The sequence below is a fragment of the Pieris rapae genome, chromosome 21 (genome assembly GCF_905147795.1).
Source record: "Pieris rapae chromosome 21, ilPieRapa1.1, whole genome shotgun sequence".
NCBI classification, from domain to species: Eukaryota; Metazoa; Arthropoda; class Insecta; order Lepidoptera; family Pieridae; genus Pieris; species Pieris rapae.
This window is the reverse complement of record NC_059529.1, coordinates 464,528-478,754: the sequence shown is the minus strand read 5'-3', so window position 1 is coordinate 478,754 and position 14,227 is coordinate 464,528. Positions and strand designations below refer to the sequence as shown.

Genomic DNA, 14,227 nt, shown 5'->3' with positions numbered 1-14,227 from the left:
CATCCGATGTGAGGTATCCGAGCCATTGGTATCTGTTGTCTTCCCTTTATAATGGAGTTGCGTCAGAGGTATTGGTTATGCGGGGCAAGGGTGTGCAATGGATATATGAGACGCTAATATTAATTCTATGTATTTTTGTTACAGATTCTCGTTTTGTATTGGTGAGTGTGCTTTTTTATCAAGAATGTACGTCTTCGATATAAACACTTCCTAACGATATCCTTTACTGCTCAATCGTTTCCTATTCTTTTGTAACTCGTGATTAGCTGCATATTTTGAATTTTTGTTGTTTATTTTTTTTTTAGATTGAGTTTGGTAATTGTATAATTTTTCTTACTAGGGTCTCCTCGACGAAATCGCTTGTTAGCGATAAGGCCGCCTGTTTTTTTAATGTAAAAAAGTTTGAATAAATGTATACAATGAGCTATTGGTATATGCATGTTATTCACCTAACATAGGTTTCGTAAAATACCTAAACTAGGCCAAACTGTCACAGAAAAAATATTTATTCTTTATTGGTAAAAATAATTCTTGGTACGTAAAAAACATTTCGGCCTCACAGATGATTTATCGTTCAGTAGGGACCAGGGCTTTGATTGTGTGGAAAGATTGAGGTTGTATAAATTTTCTTTTTTCCCTTTTAGTTTTTTATGTAAGATATTGAAAACGTTTCGTTTACTGTATAAGAAATTGAATATATGCGTGATAAGCAATACTACTTTATCGGATTTTTAACAATTGTTAAATTAAATATGCTATTATTTTATATATTTAAATGACGTCCATTGAAGTTGTAAACAAAACTTTTAATATATAAGGTCTAAGTTACTTACGTAATCAATCTGTGCCATGAAGCTTTAATAATTATTATTGTTTGGGTTTTTTTGAATTTATCTTTGGGAGCGTTCAAGTATTACGTCACGCAAGTTTTGTAGATTATTGACCCCCCCCCCTCATGTAACGCGCTGTAACGTTTTTCTGTACTCAATAGGAAAATGTGTCGTTATCACCATTTATGTGGGTGTAAAGTATCAGAAAGTCGAAAATAATAGTGACAATATCGTATAATTCAATCCGCGCCCCGCACCGTAACGTTTAACTACAAAAGAAGTATAACTTCTAATGCGTTTTCACGAGTACAGACTTTTTTTAAAATTAATTATTATGTATGTTGAATGTGGAAGGCATTAATTAATTTTAGTAAGGCTGAGGTGGGGCATAGCACAAAAAAGCTTGAGAAACACTGGTTTTGATCATCTTTTTAAATCTGAAAATATCAAGAAACCATAGAATAAGCAACGCCAATATTCTTAGTAATCCCGACCTTACACTTGGCGCACTAAAACAATAAAACATCGGATCCGTTATCCGCTGAAGCGTAACACTTTCAGGAGATGAGGTCAACGAACCTTTATTTCCTCGCAAAATTGTAATCGTGATCCCCATTTAATGGAATTTCATATTTATATTCACCTATAGAAGGTTTATTTTAGATTGTCGCATAAAATCCGCAGTGTAAGAGGAGTGAGGGAATTTCAACTGTATTAATGCGGGATAGAGATCTTGTTCGTGTGTTGGTCAGTTTAAAATTTTATTAAGGGTAAGTGTAATTGTGATAGAGCCATGTGCATCCTGAAACACGAGTTTGTGCCAATAATGTTAAATGATCCTTTGTTAAGGAGCGATTTAGTGAAAGTTATCAGATATGTATTTTTGATTACATTCGCTTTATGCTTAGATGATCAGGTTCAATAATTATTATTGCTTTTCTTCATAATAACTATTGACTGTGTTTAAATGAAATGTTGACTATTATGTTTGTTATTGTTAAAACGAGTTATAAGAAATCTAATAACCAAATAATTAAACATTAAAATCCAAAAAAATGGTTTATAATTTGAAGAATTATTTTTTTGTGGATCGTCTAGCTTCTCCGCGGATCGAGGTGTTGATTCCGGAACTGAGATGGTTTTGTATCTGAACTGTAATATGTAATCTATAAATGAAACTGAAATGTGTTGCAGAAATATTTATATTTAATTTGTTACAAATTCTTTGTTTTATAAACAATCCAAAACGTACTAACAAAAACATCTTCGTATTCAAATTTTAAATACTTATACATATAAAAGTAGAATCTTATCCACAAACTAAGATACAAATGAAACATCTGTTAGCACAAAATAGAAAATTAACCATCTGAAGAATCTAATTTAAGAAATATATCTCTATACATAATTTTGTATAATTACGTAATTAACTTAATTTTTCCTTTTTATATATGTGTCTTCACTAAGACATGGAACATTTCAATCTAGCCTAACTTACCACTTACGAATAATAATAGATAAGTATTTTAAGTCTAACCTATTTTACTAAAAAGGGTTAAAACAACAAAATAAAAAACAACTTTACAGTCTCTATTAAAGGGAAGATTCATTGTTCTAGTGTTCTATTTTATCACTCACTTAATTTACTTAATAATGTATATAAACTTTTAATTACATTACATTACTCAATCTATCGAGTGTCGGCGAGAGAAAGAATTCTGATTATTATATTATTAATGCTGTAATAATAAAAACCGTTTTTATACTCCATCCGAAAGCTACGTCTAGGTTGTGGATTTAAATTATAATATGGCTTGCGGCATCTGCTTTTTCCAAGCGTGAAGTTTGCAGGGGCGAGTAGATTGGCCGGTGGCATGAGTGGCCGCTTTGAGTGCGACTAGAGTGTTCGCTATATGTCTTTCATGTTATGAATTTGTGCTTTGAATATTACTTTGCGAATGATATATTGATATAACATGACCTGTTTTTATGGTTGCTTTTATATACTAAAAGAAATTTTATTGATTGCTTTGTAAGTTTGTTTAGTAAAAATATCTATTTTCATCTTTCTGTTCTTGTTTTCATTGTATTGGATAAAGTCAATTTGTTTTTGATAAAATTTTGTTATTAGACAGTTTTTATAAATGTCTAAATTTAAACTTTAAAAAGTACCGCTAACACTAAGAAATTGTTTTAAAATTGGTTGCGCCAAATTTGCATTTTTTTTTATCTTAATGGTTGCTCAATATATCCCTCCTTAATGTCCTTCCCTATGACGGCACTAGTACCGGAACGGGCTGTAGGTGACGCATAATAATGCGTCGACATTTAAAAAAAAGGGAAATTGAGCAGCGGGTAGTGTTAATTTGGTCGCCTCGCATTGTGGATTGGTTTCGGTCTCCGCACGCATCGCATCGTTTCGTTTAACCTTATTAATTATTTATCTTGTTTATTGTAATAATTGTTTTGTGATATATATCGTTACATACTTTTTCGTGATAAAGCGTGTCTGTGATAAAGTTAGTGAAGAAGCTCAAATCCAGCAGCAAGAAGCCACATCCAGCCATAAGAAAGGAAGCCGAGAAGGTTGAAGGTACTGTGCCGTGTCCTTTCTTTCTTTCTCCAGTACAAGACCCAAATATTGAGCAACCGTATTAAGAAAATTACAGTCCACTTTAAATTGCAATAAATATAAATAATATAATCAACAACCAGCGCCGCCAAAAATGTTTAATATTTTAAAATATATTGGTAAATATAATATGTGGTCCATACTTTAATATATTAATAACTGACAGATACTTAAAAATATGACATAGTATTTAAGATATATTCTTATTTTTGAAGGCTTGGAATTTCTTTCTATGTGCGCATTTAACATTCGGTCGAACGGTGAAGCAAAACATCGTGAGGTAACCGGCTTGCCTTATACCCAAAAAGTTCACGGCTTGTGTCAGGCACAGGAGGCTGATCAGCTACTTTCCTATTAGATTGACAAATGATCATAAAACAGGGACATTAATCTTAGACCCACTCCTAAAAAGGTTGTACCGTCACTGATTTAATTAGATTTAGTGTATCATAAACCTTTAATAGTTAATATCTAAGTAGGCTTATGGAGATTTTTGTCCATATTCGTTGAAATGCCAGCCCTCGAATGAAATAATGAAGCAGGTTCTGTATAAAACCGCCATCAGTACCAACGCCTCGTTTATTTATACAGAGTATTAAATTTAGACGCCGCCGCTGTATATTATCACGACATGTTCCCACCCCAGCTTATCACGGTTAATCCCAAGGGTTTTTTGTTTTTATATACAGTTAATCTGGAGTATAAAAAAATATTGAAGTCTTTGAATTATATACAACTTTTTCGAGATATAATTTCTATGTTTAAGGTATATCTTATATATAAACATGGTGTTACATATAGCTGCGTGTAACGGTAGTTTTTAAACAATGAACACACATCGGCCTAATTTCAATACAACAGAATAAAATTTATTGATACTGAATAAGTTTGCTTTCGCGCTAACAGTTAAAGGAAATATAGAAAGACTAGAATTCTTATGTGTCTTATATATAACAGGGAACAGTTTCTATTTAAATAACATTCATGCCTATGTAAAACGTGGCGTTATTATTAAGAGTAAAAGAAAAATTAATTTTACCATTTTAATAACAAGTGCCTGTCTACGTGAGCTAACCTATTTTTAGCTAAAAATCCTTTTTGAAGCTGGCAAGTACAAATGTGATCAAAGTGCTCGGTAATACGTCTGGCAGGATTCCATACCGCCTGCTTACCGTAACGCTTTTTGCCTGCCAACTGTTTTTGTGTAAGAGCCAGTATAGGCTGCTAGTCAAAGGATGCTTTTAGAATGTTTGCGAACAAATTTCCAAATAAATGTCAACTTTTTCTAAAATAGATAGATACATAGTTTAGATATAAATAAAGCTGTCGTGATCGCGTCTTTCTGAAATCTTCATTGCTCGTCATAAACGGCCAATGCTGGTCTCATCCTCCGAGATGATTTATGGCATACATGCTAAATAATATTTATATAATATAGAATTAACTTCTATACTACCTTGAACTACTTGTTTTCTAATTAAATTATGAAATTAACGCAAAAATGTAACTCTGCAATTAAAAAAATTGATTTTTAGCTATTTATGATTCATCGGTAGGTCTACAGATCCCCAAGGAAACAAAATTATATGTTAGTATATGTATATGTATAGTATGCACATTTTTGAAATATTTTCCTCTTAAAATATTTCATAAGTAGACAGTGTAATTTAGAGTTGTCAGTCGAAATCAGATAAAGTTAAATTGATATTTACGTTGCGTCATGAATAAAATGGATGTTGATTTCCGTTCGGAGAAATTTTGAATTGGTTTGATAAAATATTCTCGCGTGAGCACTCGTTAAATGTAATTGCGCAAATGTGTCTCGTTATGCGTTCGTTTTTTCAATGATACCACAATTCAAAAGAATGTAATTTTATATAGAATTTTACTTATTCATAAGACGATATGCAAAATATATATATGTATTACGAGTTATAATATTATACATGCGTCCTTAATATGGTTCACGGATATTTTAAAAGTATGATTCAATTTCAAAATCATTTATACATTAAGGTAAAGATAACATACTAAATACTACTAATTTTACTAGATTATTTGTAGAACGAAACAGAAGAATTGGCAACAAAATCCCCGCCACTTTTAATCGCCAAGTTTTTTGTTTTTCAAAATGTTTGTAAGGAGCTGCAACCATTACACCATATCATCTTTAAATAATTAGTGTAACTCAAAATGACTAACGTGAGAAAAAATAGAAAGATGAAAATGAGCACGAAAATGTAAACACAATTATTATTAAAAAAATAAGATATATTTTAAAGAATACATAAATAGTTTTAACAGCTAACAATTAAAGTCTATCCATTTTGATTTAGGCATAAAATTAATTTTTATTCTAGTTTAACGTTATTTTCTGAATTGAATACACAATTATGTGAATACTTCATGGTTGAATCTTCATTATCTAGGAGATAACGCGCAACTCGGCTTTTCTATCTAAAAACTTAAACATTGCGACATATGCATTCTCCGTTGTTATTTACAGGAATGGAAATGGCATTTTTAAGTTGCCTGCCCCCATTTCATAACATGCCATATTTGAAACGAGTTTCTGTTCCAATTACTTCACAAGAGTTTTAACAATGTACTAGGGCAGCATGAAAAGTGCATAGCGTGTCCTGTAATATCTTAAGACGGGTCTTTGCACGAACTACCGTGTTTATTCATGCAGCGCTGTTATGTCCTGTTTTAGCATTCGTTAAGACGTTTCTAAAAAAGACATTTTAACAGACTGCATCACAAAGGCAGATTTAATCATTATACATTGTTGAATGAAAATATGAATATGGTTACGGCGTAGGCAGATTTTTTTACAATAATCGGTGTAAAATCCTGATGCAATGAATAAAAATTTAGTAAGTACATGTCAGTACAGTATGTACAGTAAAAAAAAAACAAAAATCAGTGCATTAAAGTAACTGTGGTGGACGGTATCCCGAAAAAGTTTTTATTAAACAGATTTTAATGAATTATATAAAGAAATTTATGTAATTTTTTTTTATTGTTACTATATTTTAAAAATACGCATAAAATTAGCAATACGGGACAAACGAGCACGAAAACCTTGCACGGTTGATTATTATCGCCGGTTTTTATGATATAACGCCCATGGAAGCTTTTGAAAGTTACGCCAGTGCAGCTTGTAAGCTTTCGCTAAATAATGGAAGCTTCCGCGCTGTGAGGCAGGAAATTGTGCCGTTTCGTTAATAACTTTCAAGGCTCAAAGGTTTAACTCTGTTAGTAGGAAAATCTTGAGAGTATAATCGCCTTACCGCTTTATATGGGTTACTTCTACTTGTTCTACGATAAGAATAAAATTACGAAAAATTGTAGTTTGAGAATATTTCGCTGTTATCTGCGTTGAACTTGTGTAATGTGTTTTGTTTACAGTTCTTTTGGTCTTCATAATTTTTACGTCAATTTCTAAAAGTATTTTTAACTATTGTATAGTTATTTTTTTCTATTTTATTATTTTCTCAATCATCAGCATTGCCTCGATCGAGCCATAAGTATATTTTACTATGGCAATCTATTTCGTGCTTCCTGCGACCAACTTCAAATACTTATTATTTCGAGTTCCTTGACAACTTTTCCCACCAACGCAGCCTATGTCTACTGGACTTTCTCTTGCCACCAGGCTGTTGCCACCTTGGAGTTCTGTCGTCCGCCATTCTGTGCACATATCCCAACCACTTGACCATGTTCCTTTTTATGTATGCCTGTTATGAATAACTGTAGGTTTGTAAGCACATTAGGAAAATATCTTAACACATCAGCTCCTACTGCAAATCAATACTAAATTGAACGATTGATGAATGTGAATAATAAGTTGGCAGTAGCTCTATTGACGTCATCGTGGGAAGTTCCACCAAGTTCGATATATTTTCAATATCTAATACTGGTGAAGTATGGAACCTCTAACAGGAAATCAATACAAGAATCGCTTAAACTAAACTCCAAGGCACTATAACATTGTAATGTATAATTTAAGTCTGGTTGTAATCAATGTGAGAGGTGCCTTAAACTTCATTAATAAATCCCTCAAAGTCGTAAAAGTTACTTTTTAATAAAAAATATTTCCTGCCTTCGATCGAAAGAATTAATTAACGCAATGAACGAGGCGTGATCCCTCTTTTTATAACTTTCATATTTTCATTAAATTACTGGCTTCAAAGGCAAATTATGGTATATTCTTGGAACCAAATACCAAGACAATAGAAATAATTATTACTTTTGATTAAGTATTGTAGTGAATTAATTGGTGCTTTTATACTACTGTACATTTTGTAACGTTGATTAATTAAAATAGTCGATTTTAAACTAATTAAAAGCCACAATACCTATAAGACATGATTTTATGTATGTAATGTTTAGATATATAGCCTAGAGTCTTTAGCGTGCGACCGTCATTCCTCAGGTCGTAGGTTCGATATCTGGCTACATACCAATAGTTTTTCGGTCTATGTGCGCGTTTAACATTATCTCGGATGGTGAAGGAAAACATCGTGAGGAACCCAGCCATACCATTAACCCAAAAAGTCGATGGCGTGTGTCAGGTACAGGAGGCAGATCACCTTCTTTCTTATTAAATTAACAAATGATCATGAAACAGATTCAGAAATCTGAGTACGCCCCCTCAGATTTCTGAATCTGTTCTTAAAATAAATCAGTGGTGCTAGAACCCAAAGCGTTCTAGCACCACTGATTTATTTATTTTTAAAATTGTGTAAAAACAGCCACCGAACCGTTCTTTGTGAAATTTCAGTTCGTTCCGTGTGAAATCACAATTCGGCGGTCAATGAATACTGTGTTATTATATATATTATATACTACATTATCTAAGTTAAGTTGGTCGCAGTGCAAGACTATACAGTTATAACGGTGTAGGTGAACCACTCAAGGGCTAGATAGGTTAAGGGATGCTGGAGTAGCAAGCACTTAATATAGCAGAGTACTTACCGAGTTACGAGCCCTCTATCAGTAACTCTTGGGTCCTTGCTATTCATTAAATCACTCACAGTAATTAGTAAATATGCCTAACTGCAGCTTAAAAGTGAGTCATTAACTCAGCTATTAGGTTGTTTTCTTGTACGTATTATGTAATGGCGGGTGCTTACAAATATTTTGTAAAAAACAGGAACGCCAGATTATTTTGAACGTTATAGGCCTTGCCTTTTAAAACTGGTAGGTGATGTATATTTAGTAGTATTAATTTAATACTTTAGTGATTTGTACGTTACGTTACGTACATGAATAAATAATATTTTCTTTGTATTAATCGAGATTAGAGACAACTTTAAAATATTACTCCATTATAACCCACATAAACAGTGTAAGAAATCGCACGCCTAGTTTTGTAAAGGCATGGTGGATAACTGGAAGAACCCGGCTTGTATTCTGTACCCAAAAGTAAAGGCCGCTCAGCTGATGTCAAGTGATATGTCCGCCGGCCATGGACACTATTAACACCAGAGTGCGTTGCCGCCTTTTTAAGTATCGGAACGCATTTCTCTTAAAGGACCATAAGTTACATTGGTGCGGAATATCTTCCATGGGCAGCTGATTCCATATTGTGACGGGCCCTGACTAAAGCCTTAGAAAAGCTTATTTTTGGAACGACGTCGATGTGTTAAGGGTGGAATTTAGTGCCTCGACGTCCGATTATGAAAGTATATGTGCTGTAGTTAGTACAGTATAAAACCTGGCATCGGGCCATTTTCTAATGTCCACTAAAGTCGAATAAATGTTCTAGTTGATATAAAGTCGTAATTTAATGTAGAAACATGATGGAGTAAGTCATTTCCTCTAGTACCCTCATTTGTTAGGCTCGTCCCATTTATAGACAAAGAGCGCATTTTAGACGCCTGAAAGCCTACTTCTCAGAATGGCTACAGTATAACAAATGACATTTCATTGAGTTTATATTATTAAGTTATGAATATTAGCCGATTTGAGGTGAAACACTTGTTTGTTGCTGTTATACACTTTAAATTTAACTCTTGTTTAATATACTTATTTTACTCTTGTTAGATCTTGGTAGATCACGTCTGTAGCAAATGATTCTTATACATTTTTAATTATTGGCCGTGTTGTTGGTATGCGTGCATTTCCCACATTCGATGGCAGTCACCGCTCCGGCCGAGCTGGCCTTGTTATGCGGGCGACGACCTTTTACCCAGCTGACACCGATGAAACCGCATGACAACCAGTACTTGATTAATGGATGCTTTTATGAATGATGTATGTACACAAGAAATCGATTAGATTTGTGAGCGCTACGCTCTACGCGTCGTAGTGATTCGTAGAGCGTAGACTGCTGCCAATGTGCTACGGTTAAATACTTCAGGGAATACGGTAATAATTGCAGCTACTAAATGCATTTATATGATAATAAACGATTCATAGTATGTAGTGCGGAATATCTCTAGTCAATCTTCTTACACCGAAGTCATTGAATTGGCTTGCTCAGTGCTGTAATTGTTGTCTATATCATTGCTAAAACACGCAATAAATCTACGTTGTAGATTAATATTTTGAGAATAACGTAAAGGCAACATCGGTCTCATATTAGAGCTCTTCTAGTATAACATGGTGGATAAGTGCCTTACTTGAGAATCTGAACTCAGAATAACATTATTCATATAGGTAACCAAATACACTTATGATCATCAAGAAAAAGAGAATTGATTCTAAATTTACATTTACTTCCAGTTTCCAAGTTAAGGGTGTAAAGATGGCAAGAAACTCTTCGTCCCTCTTTATAATAGCCAACTTTGAGTCATACAAATTATTTCAATTTTAGCAAATCAATCCCAAGGATCATTTAAATATTCGTAAAGTTTAGCTGTAAAATGTTTTATTGATAGCAATTAACCGACTACAAAATAAAAGTTTAATTAAAAGTCCTTAATTAGGTCACAAATCAAGAAAAAACTATTGTAATAGTGAAACAACGAAAAAACTCGTAGCCTGATTAAAACAAAGTTCACAATGCCGGCATTGTGAACGCAGTCCGGTATAATTATACTTTAACACCAGCCGGTCGTTGAGACCGAATTGTACGACGCTTTAAACAGAGCTTACAGTTTTGTTTCCTATTAAACTAAATAATATTACATCAATGTTTAAATTGACAAATTAAGGGTTATTTAAGCAGATTGGTTAACCAACTGCCGAGGTATTAAAACGTATATTAGTCATTCAAGTAAAGGTGTTTTACTCATAATCAAAAGCGTTTGACCATTCTGATTTAGACTTTGTCGTAAATAATACAGTACCATTAAAATAATTAAATAAAAAGGAAGGCAACTCTCGGTCATATATTAGGCAACTGTGAGAAATAAATATTTATGCATCTTCGTATAATATCCAGGCATAAATACAATTACTTTTGTACAATGATTTTCATATAACTTTGTCTAAGACTAATGTTCAGTTCACTTCAGCAGAAAGCGTGAGGACGCAGAGTATGACGTAACTTCACATAACAACACGCAGGCAGTTCTATTGAACGGTTGCGCGTTTGACATACTTCCGCTGAAATGCTTTTAAAATGTGAACATTTTTGAGCGAACACTGCCCGCGGCTATTTGTAGATACGTTTTAGTTTGTGGGTTTCTATGAGAATATAAATTACTTTTTAATCCACGTTGACTTTATCTCTAATTATTTATTTCCTTTCTTTTTATACCTATAACCTGACATACCATTTACTGAAGATTATTCTGCATCGAAAAAGCAAGGGTTAAATTTATTTATTTATTTTTAATCCAATAGCTATCATTAACTATGTACAAGAAACAGAATTATACCTAATATGTAGCCAAAGATGGAATACATAATACATACAGCATCACTCCGCCGGGAGTGGACCTAATTATGTCGTTAAGAGCCGCAGACCTAACCGCATAACCTTATTTGAATATATGAACGTATTTTTTTTTACCAAATAATTATTCTGGTTTTTTTTCTGGTTACCGCGCCGTAAGCTGAATATTATACATAAAAGTTGGTGAAATTTTTAAATCTATGTAGACGAAACGTGATGCTTTTGTAAACTCAAATTCAAGTTAACGCGGTTTTTTAATACGGAATCACAAAAAGCACTCAAAGTACGTATCGAGGTAAATGCCGACAAAAATGAAATATATTCGCGAGGTTTACACGCGTCATTGAAATCTGTTAATGGGTTATAATTTATGGAAAAGAGGGTAGATGGAAATTATCTTCTCAAAAGTATATTTTTCCACGCTCAAGTTGGTAGTTAGAGAAATATTAGCGGCTTTAGGTAAATGAGTTTAGTGTCTGTTGTAATAAAATATATATCGAGAACTTTCAGACATATGTCCGAAACTGCTCGATATATATTTAATTATATAGTATATATAGTTTATAGTTTGAGGTTTATTTTTATATATATAACAAACGGGCAAGAACCATATGTTTATATGAATCGAATGTCAAGTAGATAATCATGGGTATCGACAGAGGCGAACCGGTTTCCTTGACCGGTTGAGCGTATGTTCAATGTGCTCATAGACAGAAAGTCGATTGGTAAACAGCCGGGGATCGAACCTAATATACTCAAGGAAGGTCGAAGAATAATATGCAATTTACATTGATTAAATCATTCGGTGGCTGTTTTCAGTAAATAACTAGTCACTTTCCGCATAGCGCATACATATACGTACTACAATTTTCATGAAATACAATATATTATTACTTAACATTGTCTAGGAAAAAAGTGAGGATTAATTTTCATGTAATATGAGTTTCCTTGGTATTATCTCTAAGGCACGTTTCATTGCGGAAGTAAGCCTATGCGGCCGCGCTATTTATTAATTCGTATCTCGTACATGGACGTGTGAAACAGGAATAACTTACGAATATATATATATTAGCCGATATATAATATTATATATATAGCCTGAGATTGCGTTTATATCGTCTAAGTTATTTCTTTATACAACAGACGGGTAATAGGCTCACCTGATGTTAAGTGATATTGACATGGACACTGTCAGTGCCAGAGGGTTTGAGAGAGGGTTGTCGGCCTTTTTAAGAATTGGTACGCTCTCTTAGAATTAATTCACTTTTTTTAACTAAAGTACTTTTCGTTATATCTGTAAAATTTATAAAAATAATTGAATAATTTATTTATTTTACACAATGATATAATTAAATCATGAACATTATAAAACCGTTTATACATAAGGGTTATATGTTGGATAATTGTCTTAAATAAATAAAAGTTTTATTTAACGTGAAAAAAATACAGAAAACATCATTAAATTATTTAAAATGTTTGTACAGTAACTTTTATAAAATCTTAAGTTTTCTAAAAAAACATTTAATAAGTTATATAGATAGGTTAATTATGGTGTTAAACCGCGCACGCGCCGCGAACCATTAGATTTCGGTGCCTAATGGTCAATCAACACGCGATCCTACCCTCTGATATCTGAGAGGGTCTTTCTAGATCGACCTTTAAGCCTGTGGAAGTTTTTATGTTGGATAGCTTAATATTTTTTATCGTAAAGAGAAATGTAATTTTTGAATATACTTTTTTTATATCATTAAAAAGCACAATCGAACTATTCACACTCGTGTGCCTGCCATTAAGAGTGTCCATGGGCGGTGGTGCTATGAACTTCGATAAATAAGTACATATTATATACATAAGTGCTACTAAATTTACATTTACTGCCAGTTCGTAAATGAAGGGCGAATGGACGAGAATAACTGGATATAAACTCTCCGCCCTTTTTTTTAATCCATTGGAATTGGGAAAAGTGTGAAATACCGCATAAAATAAATTGGAAACCAGACCAGACTATGAACTGAAAGTCTTGAACAAAGTGCACCAAGTGTACTCCAATAACTGGGTTTCTCTGTACTTATGAGATATGTGCGACGGCGAAGGCCAAAAAAGGCCGGTTTGCCCCCACTTCTATAAAAAATAAAAGTGTGCGTGCGTACAAAGTACACACAGAAGTGAAACTTCTTTGTAAATTAATTATTAAAATAAAAAAATAATCATTTACGTATTTAGATTGTTAGTAAAATTTACACGAATAACGCCTACGCCATTCCGATATATTATTAGAACTATACAAATAGCCTTTAAATCCCCATCAGTATTGCTATCTCTATCATCGTAATATAAAATAAAGGAGAACAATTCTCAACCTGAATACTTGAACGAGTCACAGCTTCAGTTGAACAGGGAAATAAACTTTCATTATATTCGAGAGGCAGAAATAGAGTCCGGAACTAGAAGTTGTAACAAAGGGGACGCCGGTGACGTCACGGGGGGCGGGGAGAGGGGTTTGAATGGTAAATGGCATCGTCAATATCGGCTTATCAGTATGTAGGGCTCGGTAGGACTCTGCAGGGCTATTCACGAGTTCTGGACGGCTTTACAATAGTGTTCGATTATACCTATAGGTATATACATAAGAAGTGTTAGAAAAGTTTCTATGTATCGGCTTGCCTTAGACCCAAAAAGTCGTCGGCGTAGATCAGGCACAGAGAGCGCGTGGATTTTTGTCGTACACGTCGGATTAATTACGACTTTGACGCCAAACGATTTCTTCCACGAACATTATCAGACAGAAACAAAATTTAAGGCTGACATATCGTTTGAAAAAAAAAATGCTGATTTCCGCACATAGACTCTTATTAAGACCTTTGTGCGTAAAGTCCTGGCTAAATAAGCCAACCTAGCTCCTTCCAGACCCACAGA

The 14,227-nt window shown here is 33.5% G+C and overlaps 1 protein-coding gene across 6 annotated transcripts in view; it reads left to right on the top strand.

Annotated features, from left to right (window-relative positions):
- LOC110999109 (stress-activated protein kinase JNK) overlaps positions 1-14,227 on the top strand; it is an 82,291-nt gene that overhangs the window by 37,325 nt on the left and 30,739 nt on the right. For 5 of the 6 annotated variants that reach the window (XM_045632990.1, XM_045632987.1, XM_045632991.1 and 2 more), the window contains exon 3: positions 145-161. The exons of the other annotated variant lie outside the window; for it this stretch is intronic. The gene's annotated coding sequence lies outside the window, so the exon portion shown is untranslated. The remainder of the gene's footprint in view (positions 1-144; positions 162-14,227) is intronic. 6 annotated transcript variants of the gene reach the window in all.